At 40.9% G+C, this 12,696-nt stretch overlaps 1 long non-coding RNA gene across 1 annotated transcript; it reads left to right on the forward strand.

The window, feature by feature from the left end:
* Positions 1 to 1,415: 1,415 nt before the first annotated feature.
* LOC131371156 (uncharacterized) lies at positions 1,416 to 11,732 on the forward strand. The gene is made up of 3 exons (XR_009207503.1): positions 1,416 to 1,799; positions 11,299 to 11,457; positions 11,583 to 11,732. It is a non-coding gene; the product is annotated as an uncharacterized LOC131371156 (long non-coding RNA).
* The last annotated feature ends 964 nt before the right edge of the window (positions 11,733 to 12,696 follow it).

Genomic DNA, 12,696 nt, shown 5'->3' on the forward strand with positions numbered 1-12,696 from the left:
CACTCACACACACACACTCACACACACTCACACACACTCACACACACACACACACACACACACACACACTCACACACACACACTCACACACACTCACACAGCTACACTCTGAGAAGCAAAAACTGCATTTTGGCACAGTGACTGTAATGTACAGTCTGTATGTAGATGACTGTAGTGACTTTTTAGAAGACGAATAATGTACAGCAACAACAAGTTGTAACAATCTGCCTAGATACAGATTTTCTCCCGCCTGAGGCACTAGTACACACACACACACACACACACACACACACACACACACACACACACACACACACACACACAATACACACACACACACACACACAATACACACACACACACACACACACACACACACACACACACACACACACACACTTCACTCACCCCATTTCGTTGTCAATGCAAAAAGACAGGAATTCTCATTGCCCCCTTGACAGTGAGGGAACTGCAGAAACCGCAGAGACTCCTGGATCCCTCGAGCTGCGTCCGGATGCGTCCCAATTAAACAGCCGGAATTACCGCGAGAGGAGCAGAGAGCCTGATCGGTTGAGGTCCAAACGCGACTTTTTAAACTAAACCCGTTAAACCTCGACGGTAAAAACGGGACAGATGCATACTGAACATCCTGTGTGGAGTTTCTCTCCTGTTCCCCCTCCTCTTTCTTTCTTTGGCTGCACTTCGGTAACCTTTCGGACAGCAGCAAAAAAACTCTCCGCCGCTCTCTGCTCAGCGTGCACGCGCCAAACTCCTCGCTCGCGACGCCGCGCCACTCTTGGCAACTCGTTGAAAAAGAGGGCGTCGATCTGTCACGCGTTTTCCTCGCCGCCGATTTGCGTTACGGGCGAGCCCGAGCAGCCGCGGCACAATTGCCGGTGTCACGCGCTGCCTCCGTACTCGCTGGGCTTTTAAAAGGGCGCTCGCGTGCGCCACCTGCTGCACGGACAGCGGTGAGGGCGCGAGCCAGATCACCCAAATCTCACACTCGTCGCAACCTGCTCAATATACATACACTCTGCCTGCACGTATTTTAGGAACACCTGTACACACTCGTGCAGGTGTCCATCATGTGGCCTCAGTGCAGTGCATAAACATAATGGAGATCAGATACGGGTCACGAGCTTAACGTTCATCTTAAAGATGAAAAAATGTGAACTCATTCATTCGGACTGTGGCATGATTGTTAGTGCCAACCCGGCTGGATCGAGAAATTTGAGTAACTGCTGATCTGAGATTTTCACATCCAACTGTCTCTAGAGTTTACATAGATTGGTGAAGAAAAACAAACTAGTGAGCATCAGTTCTGCAGGCAGAAACACTGTTGGTGAGAGAGGTCAATGGAAATTGGCCAGACATTTTTTTTTCCACCTACAGGTGAAGCAGGCCCAGGTGCGACAGTGGAAAGCCACGTTGGAATCGTCACGGACTGACGCTCACCTGTCCCAGGTAAATTCGCGGCATGAAACAAATCAGAGATCCTGGAGAACGACTTCAGGAGCCTGGTTGAGAAGGTACGCAGAACATCACCCATGACGAGGATCACTGTGTAAGGACCACTGCCCACGTTCCAGTGAGGAATCGAGAGGTTCAGTAGGCTATTTGCTTTTAATGAATGGTTACAGTCATAGTGTGAAGATCAGAAATTACCCTTTGTTGATAACTGGAATGTTTTTTGGGAGCATCCTAGGCTCTACCATACTAATGGCCTGCACCCTAGCAGAGTTGGAGCAGCAGTCCTCTCGCACAACATTTCCAGGACACTACGCACCATCTGACTGGTAAGTCATACCTCAGATCACAATTATAATAGCTAGGGTTCAACTCACCATACTGATACAAGTGCACACAAAGCTCGTCCTATAGAAACTGTGTCTGTTCCTCGAATAGTGAGATCAAAGAATAAATTTGTTAAAAGCTCTCGAAATTATATAATCACCATAAAACCAGAAAAAGGCCAAATAAGCATCCAAAAACTATTTCTAATGTTTGTGCTTCTCAACATTAGATCCCTTCCACCTAAAACACTTATTGTTAATAAAATGATATCAGATTATAGTCTTGATGCACTCTGCCTTACTGAAACCTGGCTTAGACCAAATGACTAAATTGGTCTGAATGAGTCTATTCCGTCAGGATATTTCTATAAGCATGAGCCCCGTCAGACTGGTCGTGGAGGTGGTGTTGCAACTATCTATAACAATTTTCTTACTGTTACTCAGAAAACAGGACCCAGGTTTAACTCAATCAAAGTGCTTATCCTTAATGTTGCACTCACTGACACACATAATAATTCCCTGCTATATCTCGCTCTGGCCACCGTGTATAGACCCCCGGGGCCCTACGTTGTTTTTCTTAAAGAGTTTGCACATCTACTCTCAGACCTATTGATTAAGTGTTGATTGTAGGAGACTTTAACACTCATGTAGACGATGCTAATGCTTTTGGACTCGCATTTTTGGATTAACTAAATTCCTTTGGGGTTAAACAAAACATTACTAGACCAACTCATCGTTTTAATCATACGCTAGATTTAATTATATCACATGGAACAGATGTCACTGTTATAGATATTCTACCTCAAAGCCATGATATCACAGACCATCACCTTTTAGCAGTGGCGGGCCATGTATTTCACACCTAGGCCTTCACTGGTGTCCTTCCTGAATGAATCCACCTCTATACCATCATTATGACGCCATGGCAATAGATACTAATCAACCGTTAAATAGCAAAGTAAAAACAAAATTAGTCTACAGTATTTCACACCTCACAAGGAATAGTCAATTTTATTACACTCCACCTTGAAAATGCATTTGTAAGGATGTCTGCAACTAAATCGATTTCTTCTCCTCTGTCAGCCACTGTGAGTTAAAATATATATATTTTATTTAGTGTGCGGTTTTGTGCGGTTTGCTGCCTCTGACTACTCCAATTATCCAATCAAAGGACGGGAAATTGCTGACGTAATCGTATGCCTGCTGGATGGCCCCAGTGACGCCAACTCGAAATCTGTTTGGTTAATGTAACAATTTCATTGCCACTTATTTTAAGCTACGGACGCCTGCACTATTGATTCTGAAGGCCTTAAGGCAGATTTCTTTCACCCTGGCAACACATGATGTCAGCCACTGGCTGAATTATGATTGGATAAATACTCTTATCATAAATATACACTACTGGAAGCAGCGCAACCAAGAGAAAAGCTATGAAATGTAGAGAATAGACTATTGGTAATAATTAAATACACATTAATGGAAAAATATATTAAATATATTAAAATGCAAGTCAGTGATTCAGATCACTGCTGTTTAGGCCAGCAGAGAAGGCCTTGTTGGCCCTGACGGTCCACCACTGCCTCTTAGTGTACACTCTACCTGTAGAACATATTAGCCATGTTAGCTATGTTACTGATTTGGTAGAAATATTAATCTGACCACCAAAGGCAGATTCACGAGTAACCTGCTGGAACTGTCTCAACTTCTTACTAGACCCCTAAATACAGATGATCGAGATGAAGTTACTAAAAGCATAGGCACTATTTTTACCAGCACTCTAGGCACTGTTGCCCCCATCCGATTAAAAAAGGTCGGAGATTAAAGACACCTGCACCATGGTACAATAGTCATACTCATGCCCTCAAGAGAGCAACCCGTAACCTCGAGCGAAAGTGGAGATAAACTAAATTAGAAGTTTTTAGAATTGTGTATAAAGACTGTATGTCCGGCTATAGACAGTCTCTAAAAGCTGCTAGGGCCAAGCATCTGAGCAAACTGATAGCAATAAACCAAAACAATCCCAGATTCTTATTTAGTACAGTGGCTAGACTAACAAAACATCAGATATCCAGAGAGAGTATTCCATCACAGTTTAGTAGTGAGGACTTTGTGAATTTCTGCACTGAAAAAATTGATAGTATCAGGAACAAAATAATGGATGTTCAACCTCTGACAGCATCCTGTGATCCAGTCCAGCCTAAAGCTCCACATCTAGAGCTACAATGCTTTACGGGTATAGGACAGGAAGAGCTGTATGAACTTGTCAGCACGGCTAAATCAACAACGTGTTTGTTAGACCCGATTCCAACTAGATTACTAAAAGAAGTGATACATACAGCTGGAGAGCCTCTTCTAAACATTATTCATTCTTCGCTATATTTAGGTCATGTCCCTAAACCACTCAAGTTGGCAGTCATTAAGCCTCTTCTTAAGAAACCTAAACTAGACCCTAATGAAATAACAAATTACAGACCGATTTCAAACCTTCCGTTTATATCTAAAATATTAGAAGAGGTGGTGTCTGCTCAATTATGCTCCTTCTTACAGGAAAACAATATCTTTAAAGAATTTCAGTCAGGATTCAGGCCCCATCATAGTACAGAAACTGCGCTAGTTAAAATCACAAATGACTTGTTTTTAGCTTAGGACCAAGGCTGCATCTCAATATTAGTCTTACTTGATCTTAGTGCTGCATTCGACACTATAGATCATAATATCCTCATAGATCACTTACAAAATCACATGGGTATTCAGGGACAGGCATTAAAATGATTTAGATCCTACCTGTCTGATCGATAGCATTTTGTAGATCTAAATGGAGAACTGTCCGGTGTAATGGCAGTGAAATACAGGGTCCCGCAAGGGTCAGTTTTGGGACCTCTGCTTTTTTCAATATACATGCTTCCCTTGGGTAACATCATTAGAAGACATGGGATTAGTTTCCATTGTTATACCCACTTATATATCTCTTCTAAACCAGATGAAATATCTACATTGTCTAGATTAACTCGGTGTGTCAAAAATATAAATGATTGGATGATCGATAATTTTCTATTACTAAATCCAGATAAGACAGAGATATTACTTATTGGTCCAAAAACCAGTACACAGAAGCTCTCTCAATTCAGCTTGCATTTAGAAGGATGTACTATTACTAGTAGCTCAACAGTGACCTCCAGACTGTAATGCATTGTGTAATGCATTACTAGGTGGTTGTCCTGCATCTTCAATAAACAAGCTAAGAAGATTTCTGCTCATGACTAATGGTTTTTGGTCAGCATACTGATTTGTACAGAGAAAAAAACAGCTTGCGTGATGAAACATTCAAGTACAAAGTAAATGGAACAACGTTGTACAACCTTCTTTCACATTAATTCAAGGTTGTTTAAAAAGACACTCAGCACCAAGTTACAAAAATGGTCTACTCAATGTATCCTAAAATAGATTTGTTCATCTTAGTGACGTGTTTAAAAGGACAGTAACTGGATCCACTCTCAGTAGACTCTTATTTCACACAGTGCAGTGAGGCAGACCGACATTTTCCCTTAAAAATTCCTATTTTTCTTTGTTTAAAGACTCTGAACAGCATAATTGCACCTCTGTAATGACTGATGATCTTCCAGTCCGATAACAATCGAAGGTTAATTCACAGTATGTCATTTTAATGTTCTCTTTTGTATATATCTTTCCAATTGAGTTTTTCACATCCCTTAAATTTATATTCTTAAATATAAAAATGAACTTATGAACTTAAATTCATATTTACATCATCGCAACTAACCAGAAATGTTTAGGGCAGCCAGATGTGTGCTTTCATGTTATAATTAAGACAGTCATACTGTGTTAACCTTAGAGATTAATGATGCCTTGAGGCATGTTGGCTCTTAACACACGTGACACATACTAGATACTGTAGAATTGGTCCGATCCTTTATGTCATGAGACAAATATTTTTCTCCCTGTGAAAATGACAGAAGCTAAAGTTTTGTAGTTCAATGAACTTATTACAATAAAAACATACTTTTCCTCCACATTCACTGACTTTCTGAAACGCCAAAGTAGCAAGGCCAGATTTCCTCTCTACCATTGCTGACGCTCCATCAGTTGTAATGCCAGCCATCTTCTCCCACTTTAATTCATTAATTCATTTCAAGACATTCTTTGACGAACTCTCCAGTAGCGAATGCTCTTCCACATTTAGCAATTAGAGCAGAAATCTGATAACTGACCCGTGTGGCGCTTTCTTGTGCTGATGAAGGACGTAGCAGCACGCTCTGCTCGAATTGAAGTTTGGCAAGCAACTCATTGATTGATGGCGATTGTTGCAAAGCACGTGGCGCTGCACCTTGAATTGCGCATGTACATAAAAAAAATCTGATTAATTTACATTTCATTTCAGTTTACTCTTTTGTAGGTCAACAATAAAACAAACAAAAATTTTATGTTAAATTAGAAATGACGATGTGTGTCAAAGGCATCCCCCCTCCCCCTCCCTCTTTTCTCAGATAGTATGGCTAGTATGTACAGATAGTTTGGGCATCTCTGCTCTAGCAGAATGATTTTAATCTTCATAAGGCCCACTAGATTTCTTCAGCTCATTGGTTCAGAAAGAAGGCCATTATTTCCACCACATTAAGCAAACAGACGTCACCAGCGTTTATATTGTAAAATTTTATTTCACGTCAGAAATATGTGTGTGTACGAGTGTCTGTCTCGGTATGTGCGCATACGTGAGTTGAGAAGCTATCAAAAGGAAAAATATATATTACACAAATAAATCGAACGTCAGCGGCACGACACATAGAGAGAAAACGGGAGATGAGTGTAGTGCGGAGTGTGGTGAGGGCTTGGTGGGGTTAGGGGTGATGGTTGGTCGTCATGGTTACAGGTTTCTGCAGTTTGCTGCTCTTTTGCCCGTCTGTGGTGGGCGGCACGCTGATGTCCACTACGTTGTTCCCTGGAGTAATGTCCCAGGAGTAATGAATGTGAACGAGGTGGGTTATTTACCCTGTTATGGTTTTCCCATAATGCTTTGGGAAGAGAAGAGAAAGATAAAATAGACAGACTAACCACAAATTCTCAAATTATACAAAAGGGGAAAAGAGAGCGAGAGAGATAGCAAGAGAGAGAGAGAGAGAGCATGAGAGCTAGAGAAAGAGAGAAAGAAAGAGAGAGAGAGCAAGAGAGAGAGAGATCGAGAAAGAGTGAGAGATGTTTACTGCTGTTATAAAGGTTACAATAACAGAGGAAATACAGCATGAAGACACACTTATGATAAATTTGAATGATTTATTTTGAAAAATAGAAATCAGCAATGCAGCTGTCAGTGTGTAAAGGTGTGTGTGTGTGTGTCTGTGTGTAAAGGTGTGTGTGTGTCTGTGTGTAAAGGTGTGTGTGTGTGTGTCTGTGTGTAAAGGTGTGTGTGTGTCTGTGTGTAAAGGTGTCTGTGTGTGTCTGTATGTGTGTGTGTGTGTTAATAGATTTTAGAATAAACAACAAATTTTTCTTGGTGTTATTCAATAAAGAGAACTTTCTAGAAGCACTCCTAGCCCTTCAGCATTCAGCAGGGAATTAATGCTGTACGTCGCCCAAAATGATGTCATCAGTAACCTTTTCTGTGAACGTCAATGAACATGCGAATCGATGAAATGTGTACAAAATACTGCAACCTTTGTCTTATCTGTGTGCCCAGATGTTATCGGTGGAGATGTGCGACATCAGGAGATGGAGAGAGATGAGGGCCTGGCCAAGCTGCAAAATGTCATATCAGGCTGGTATCTCTTTCGTATTATAATAGCATTCATATTTGGATTATGCGTAACACAATATGTAATATAGTTGAATATATATTAGATTATTCCCATCTTTGCTGTGTGTATGTGGAGTTTGCATGTTCTCCCGGTGCTTCGGGGGTTTCCTCCGGGTTCTCCAGGGTTTCTTCTTCCTGTCTAAAGACATGCGTTGGTGAGCAGTTTGTAACTGCTGTAACATAAGCAATAACAGGCATAAACTTCACATTCCACAAGACTAAATGTAACTATAAATGGATAAAAAGTGCATGCTGTGCTTTAATAACTGAATCTTGTTTTACTTGTACAATAACAAGAAAAATATTTGTACATAAAATTTTGCCATTTCCTGAACAGCATACGTTTTTGTTGCCATGGTAACAGTATCCCAACCCAGTGCTTATTATTTTCGAGACATAAATAAGAGAAGGTTATGGATTTCTGAGCTTTTCCATTTACATTCTCAGTGTAGAAACAGTCAATCGTTCTCTTCTTTATTAATTAATGTCTCTTCTTTCATTAACAACAAAATATCCTGCACAATATCTACTCACTGAGATTGTCCAGAAGGGTCAGTCTTAAAGCAGCTCCTCACCAATTCCTTAAATATACTATATTGCTATATTGCCAAAAGTTTTTTTTGGACACCCCTCCAAATCATTCAATTCAGGTGTTGTTTTTCAGGGGTTGGGCTTGACCCCTTAGTTCCAGTGAAAAGAACTGTCGGAGAAAAATATAATATACCCAGCTTTGAATTATATACCTAGCCTTAAAAAGTAGCTTAAGTGCTAATGTACTCAATGCTCTAAGCTCTGACTTAGCAATATTCTGCCTAAAGAGTAGTGTGTATCTATCAAGAATAATTTAGCCATTTATTACGCAGTAAGTAGTTAACTCTGATTAATAATAGCTATAATAATCAGATAGAGTCTCATAGTCTTTATAATAAACATGCAGAATTATTATTGGCAGCATGCTAGCGTAATAACCACACTGGGACTGAAGGAACAGAAAAGAGGAGAGATTTATTGAAACATTAGGAGTTACAACTCAGTCAGCCAGCCTATCCAATGGGATCAGTGGGACCGGAGTTTCAGTTGTAGAAGACGGAATCTCGGGATCCTGAGGAGAAGTTGGAGAGTAATCAGTGGGAGAAGTTGGGGGTGAATAGTCAGGAGAAGACTGAGGAATATCATGAACACTGTAAGGCATGGGCACAAATTCAGGAGAAAGCTGGGGAAGGTCAGGGGAATTAGGAAATGAAGAGGAGTCAGAGGAAGAATCATTAGAGGAAATCTCAACAGGGAAATCCTCAGTCTGGACGCCGTGAGAGGTGGTGCGTGTCCAATGCCAGTAGAAGGTCTGAGTAGACTGATCACAGGTTGTGGGGTGAAATTGGGTGCTCTGATCAAAATAGACGGTATCTCTCACGATATGGTGGGCAAGGTAAGGAGACTCAGGAATAGAGGATTCAGATAGGTGCTCCAGGAAACCAGTAAGTTCAATGGCCAAACAGGATAGCTGATACTGGCGATAGCGTCGCAGAGCACCCCTGGGACTTCTCCGGAAGATAGCGCGGCGGGCTGACTGAGCTAGAAAAAAGTAATGGGAAATGAGTGAAGATGAGTGAAGTGCATATTGTGTGACTATGTAGTCAGCAAAAGAGAGCGTGTACTAAGGTAGGAGGAACACAGTGTGGGAAGTAGGCCAGGTCACTGTGACATGACAGTGACAGGCAGGTAGAGGAGACAACAGCATAGGAATACTAGCAACCAACAGTGATGAAAAGGGAAAAGGATATGAGGCAGTTTAATGGCACAGCTTAGTTTAAAATTAGTAAAACAAAAAAAACTTAGATCAAGTAGGTAGAGAGAAAAGTCATCATGACATAGAGGAAGAGAGCAAGGTACTTACACATTGTTGTGGAGGGCAACGCGCGAGGTCAGGATGAGCCGAGGAAGCACCTTTGAGAGGTGATGGTCAAATGAAGTCAATAAGGAAGTGGCGCCTATAAGTAAGCGCCAATTTTTATAAAAAATGGTTGACTTAGCCTAAAAATAAGGGGAACTGGTGAGGAGGAAAATTGACGTCATCGAGGGGAGGATGGTATCAATTTAGGGGCGGTATCGGGACAAATGCGAAAATAATGGGAACTGGGAAAACGTATGTAAACTAAGGAAGGAGGGACTAAAGTAGCCATACACTGAATATAATGGGAAATTGCTGGAAATATTTAAATTAGAGAAAAGGAGGCGCCCCGGGGCGCCTGGGGTATAAGTAGAGGGGACTTTTTCGGGGTTGGAGAGACCAGCTGCTCTCTTCAGATATGCATGGTGTTGACTGCATGACTGAATAAAGAAACCCGCTTCTTCTCATCTGTTGACTGAGATCTCTTTTATTTCGGCTAAGTTTTATAGATTGTGGAGGTTATTGGGAAAGCTAAGAGTAATAGATACAGACAAAATTCCACCCTGTGATATGTCCACTCGGAGGGGGCTCTGAGTTCCAACAGAACTCTTAATGCTTCAGCATACCAAGACATTTTGGACAATTGTATTTTCCCAACTTTGTGGGATCAGTTTGGGGATGACCTCTTCCTGTTCCAAGATGACTGTGCACCAGTGCACAAAGCAAGGTTCATAAAGACATGGATGAGCGAGTTTGGTGTGGAGGAACTTGACTGGCGGAGCCTTGAACTTGAGAGCGAAGACTGTGAGCCAGGCCTTCTCATCCAACATCAGTGCCTGACCTCACAAATGCGCTGCTAGAGCAATGGTCAAAGATTCCCATAAATACACTCCTAAACCTTGTGGAAAGCCTTCCTAGAAGAGTTGCAGCTGTTATAGCTGCAAAGAGCGGGCCAACTCCATATTAAACCTTAAGGATTTCATTAAAGTTTCATGTCATTAAAGTTCATGTAAAGGTAGATGTCCCAAAACTTTTGGCATTATAGTGTATATACAAATAGTGCTTACCTTGCTCATCTCCACTTGTTGCAAGTCTATTTGTTATACTGTACTGTATTAATTATCCAAACACTATAAGAGCTTATCTGTAGTTATAACTTGAAGTTTTCAAGCGTGCCTTCAATGTAATGAAAACTTCTGCAGAAACACGATACCACTAAGCCATCAGCTATCTTAGATTGCACTACCACTGTCTTATACGGGCAGGGCATTGAATTAGAGCAATGTCAGAGGTGTATTCTGTACCAATTTCTCTCTCTCACACACACACACACACACACACACGCACGCACGCACACACACACACACACAAAAAGCCAGAAACTAAGCTTTCTTTGCACAGGCCTATCTAAAGGGTTAATGGTGCCACTTGGTCATCAACAGTAAAAATCACAAATTGTACCTCTTCCCAACAGGGAAAACCAGCAACAATCAAGAATGCATGATTATATAGTGTCATGGCTGTGCAGTCAAAAAATGTGGTTATAATGGAAGGCAAAAACAGCCACCAACAGTAAATTAGGGAGAAAAATTTAATCAGATGCTGCAAAAAAAAACAACTAAAAATGCATCAAAGCTAATGTTGTTAATAATCTTTGACATGTCCAAGACTGTGATAAAAAGTAAAAAAATATCCATCAAAATATATCATCTGATATATTTTTACAGCAGTTTATTTTAGTGGATGTTTTCATCCCCAAACATAACATTAGGGTAGTGAATTTGAACTATTTATATTTTTTGCAGATATATGCAGAATTCTACAGAGTTACTGGAGTTGATCTCAGGCAGATCTTTCTTAGTTACTTGGACTCACTTGCACCACGATTGATAAAGCTCTATAGATCAAGAAGTGGAGCCTTGGGAGGAGAAACTCAAATACTCCTAGACAGACTTGATGAACGGGTAACAACATCAGTTTACTTCAAATTTTGAGGTTTTAAAAAACATAACTGCATACTACAAATGCTAGTTGTAGTAAAAGCCATTTACTTTGTCCATGTTTTTCCTGCTTCCTGTTTGTGTTTTAGACCACTGCTATCCTGACACACAGGATAATCACACGCAAATCTGCAGCACTTTGTGGCCTTCCCTTGTTTCTGAGAGAAAAGGAGGGCAATCTACTGAGAACGTATCTGGTAATATTTTTTATCTTATCCGTCATGTCTAACATGGCTGGCCTGTGGAGAAGTTTGTGAGAATGCTATCCTTTCTCAAATTTCTACAACCCAAACGACTCGCCTTAAAACAAACAATGTAAGTGTATTAAATATTTTAATGATTAGTGAACATAAGAAACCAAAACGCTCTAAACTTTACAGCAGCTGACTGGCAATTTGGGTCGTCAGTAAAGTGCTGTAATATCTTAATGTTGCATAAAATGACACATAACCCAGCACACTTGTTCATTTGACTGATGTAGGATACAACTAAGCTGAAAGATAAGGGTCTTACTCAACCAGTGCTGCTTGGAAGTGTGCTGGAATTTGAACACAACCTTCTGATCAAGCCTTCTGTCACTGAGCCATTACAGCCATGCCAGAGCAACACCATAACTAGTTTGCATTGATTCAGCTATTTCTCCCACTGAATTAATGGCACTTAAAGATTCCAGTGAAGCAGTGCAAGCTAGCTGTAGTGATGGCTTTGAGTCTCTGATAAGAAGGTTGTGTTCAAGTCCCAGCACAAAACATAACTTCCTTGATTGTACCCTTGAGCAAGATACTTCTTCTTTTTCTTATTTTTGTTCTGTATTGATTTTGACCCTTAGTTTGTTGTCTCTGTAGGACACAGTCCAGAAGGAAACCTGCACTAAGGGACTTAAAGTAGGTATCCTCAGTTTTGTTGAAGATGTGGCAATAACCAACCCAAACACAAGAAGTATAGCTGTGGTGCTGGAAGAGAAAATTGTGCTTGATGATGTTGATGACCTGCCAAATGCATTTGCTTTACTTTTTGGTATCATTTATGCACTTAACATTGAGTACCCGGAGAAGTATACCTTCGAGGTGCATCTACAGATATCCCTGGCACAGCAGATAGAGGTTGGAGAACCCTTTATGATATGAGCAGGTGCTGTAGATGCCCTAGTTAACACGATACTTATGTAGCAGTTCCAATCAGTACAATGAAGTACGTCTTGCT

This window comes from Hemibagrus wyckioides, linkage group LG20 (genome assembly GCF_019097595.1).
Source record: "Hemibagrus wyckioides isolate EC202008001 linkage group LG20, SWU_Hwy_1.0, whole genome shotgun sequence".
NCBI classification, from domain to species: domain Eukaryota; kingdom Metazoa; phylum Chordata; class Actinopteri; order Siluriformes; family Bagridae; genus Hemibagrus; species Hemibagrus wyckioides.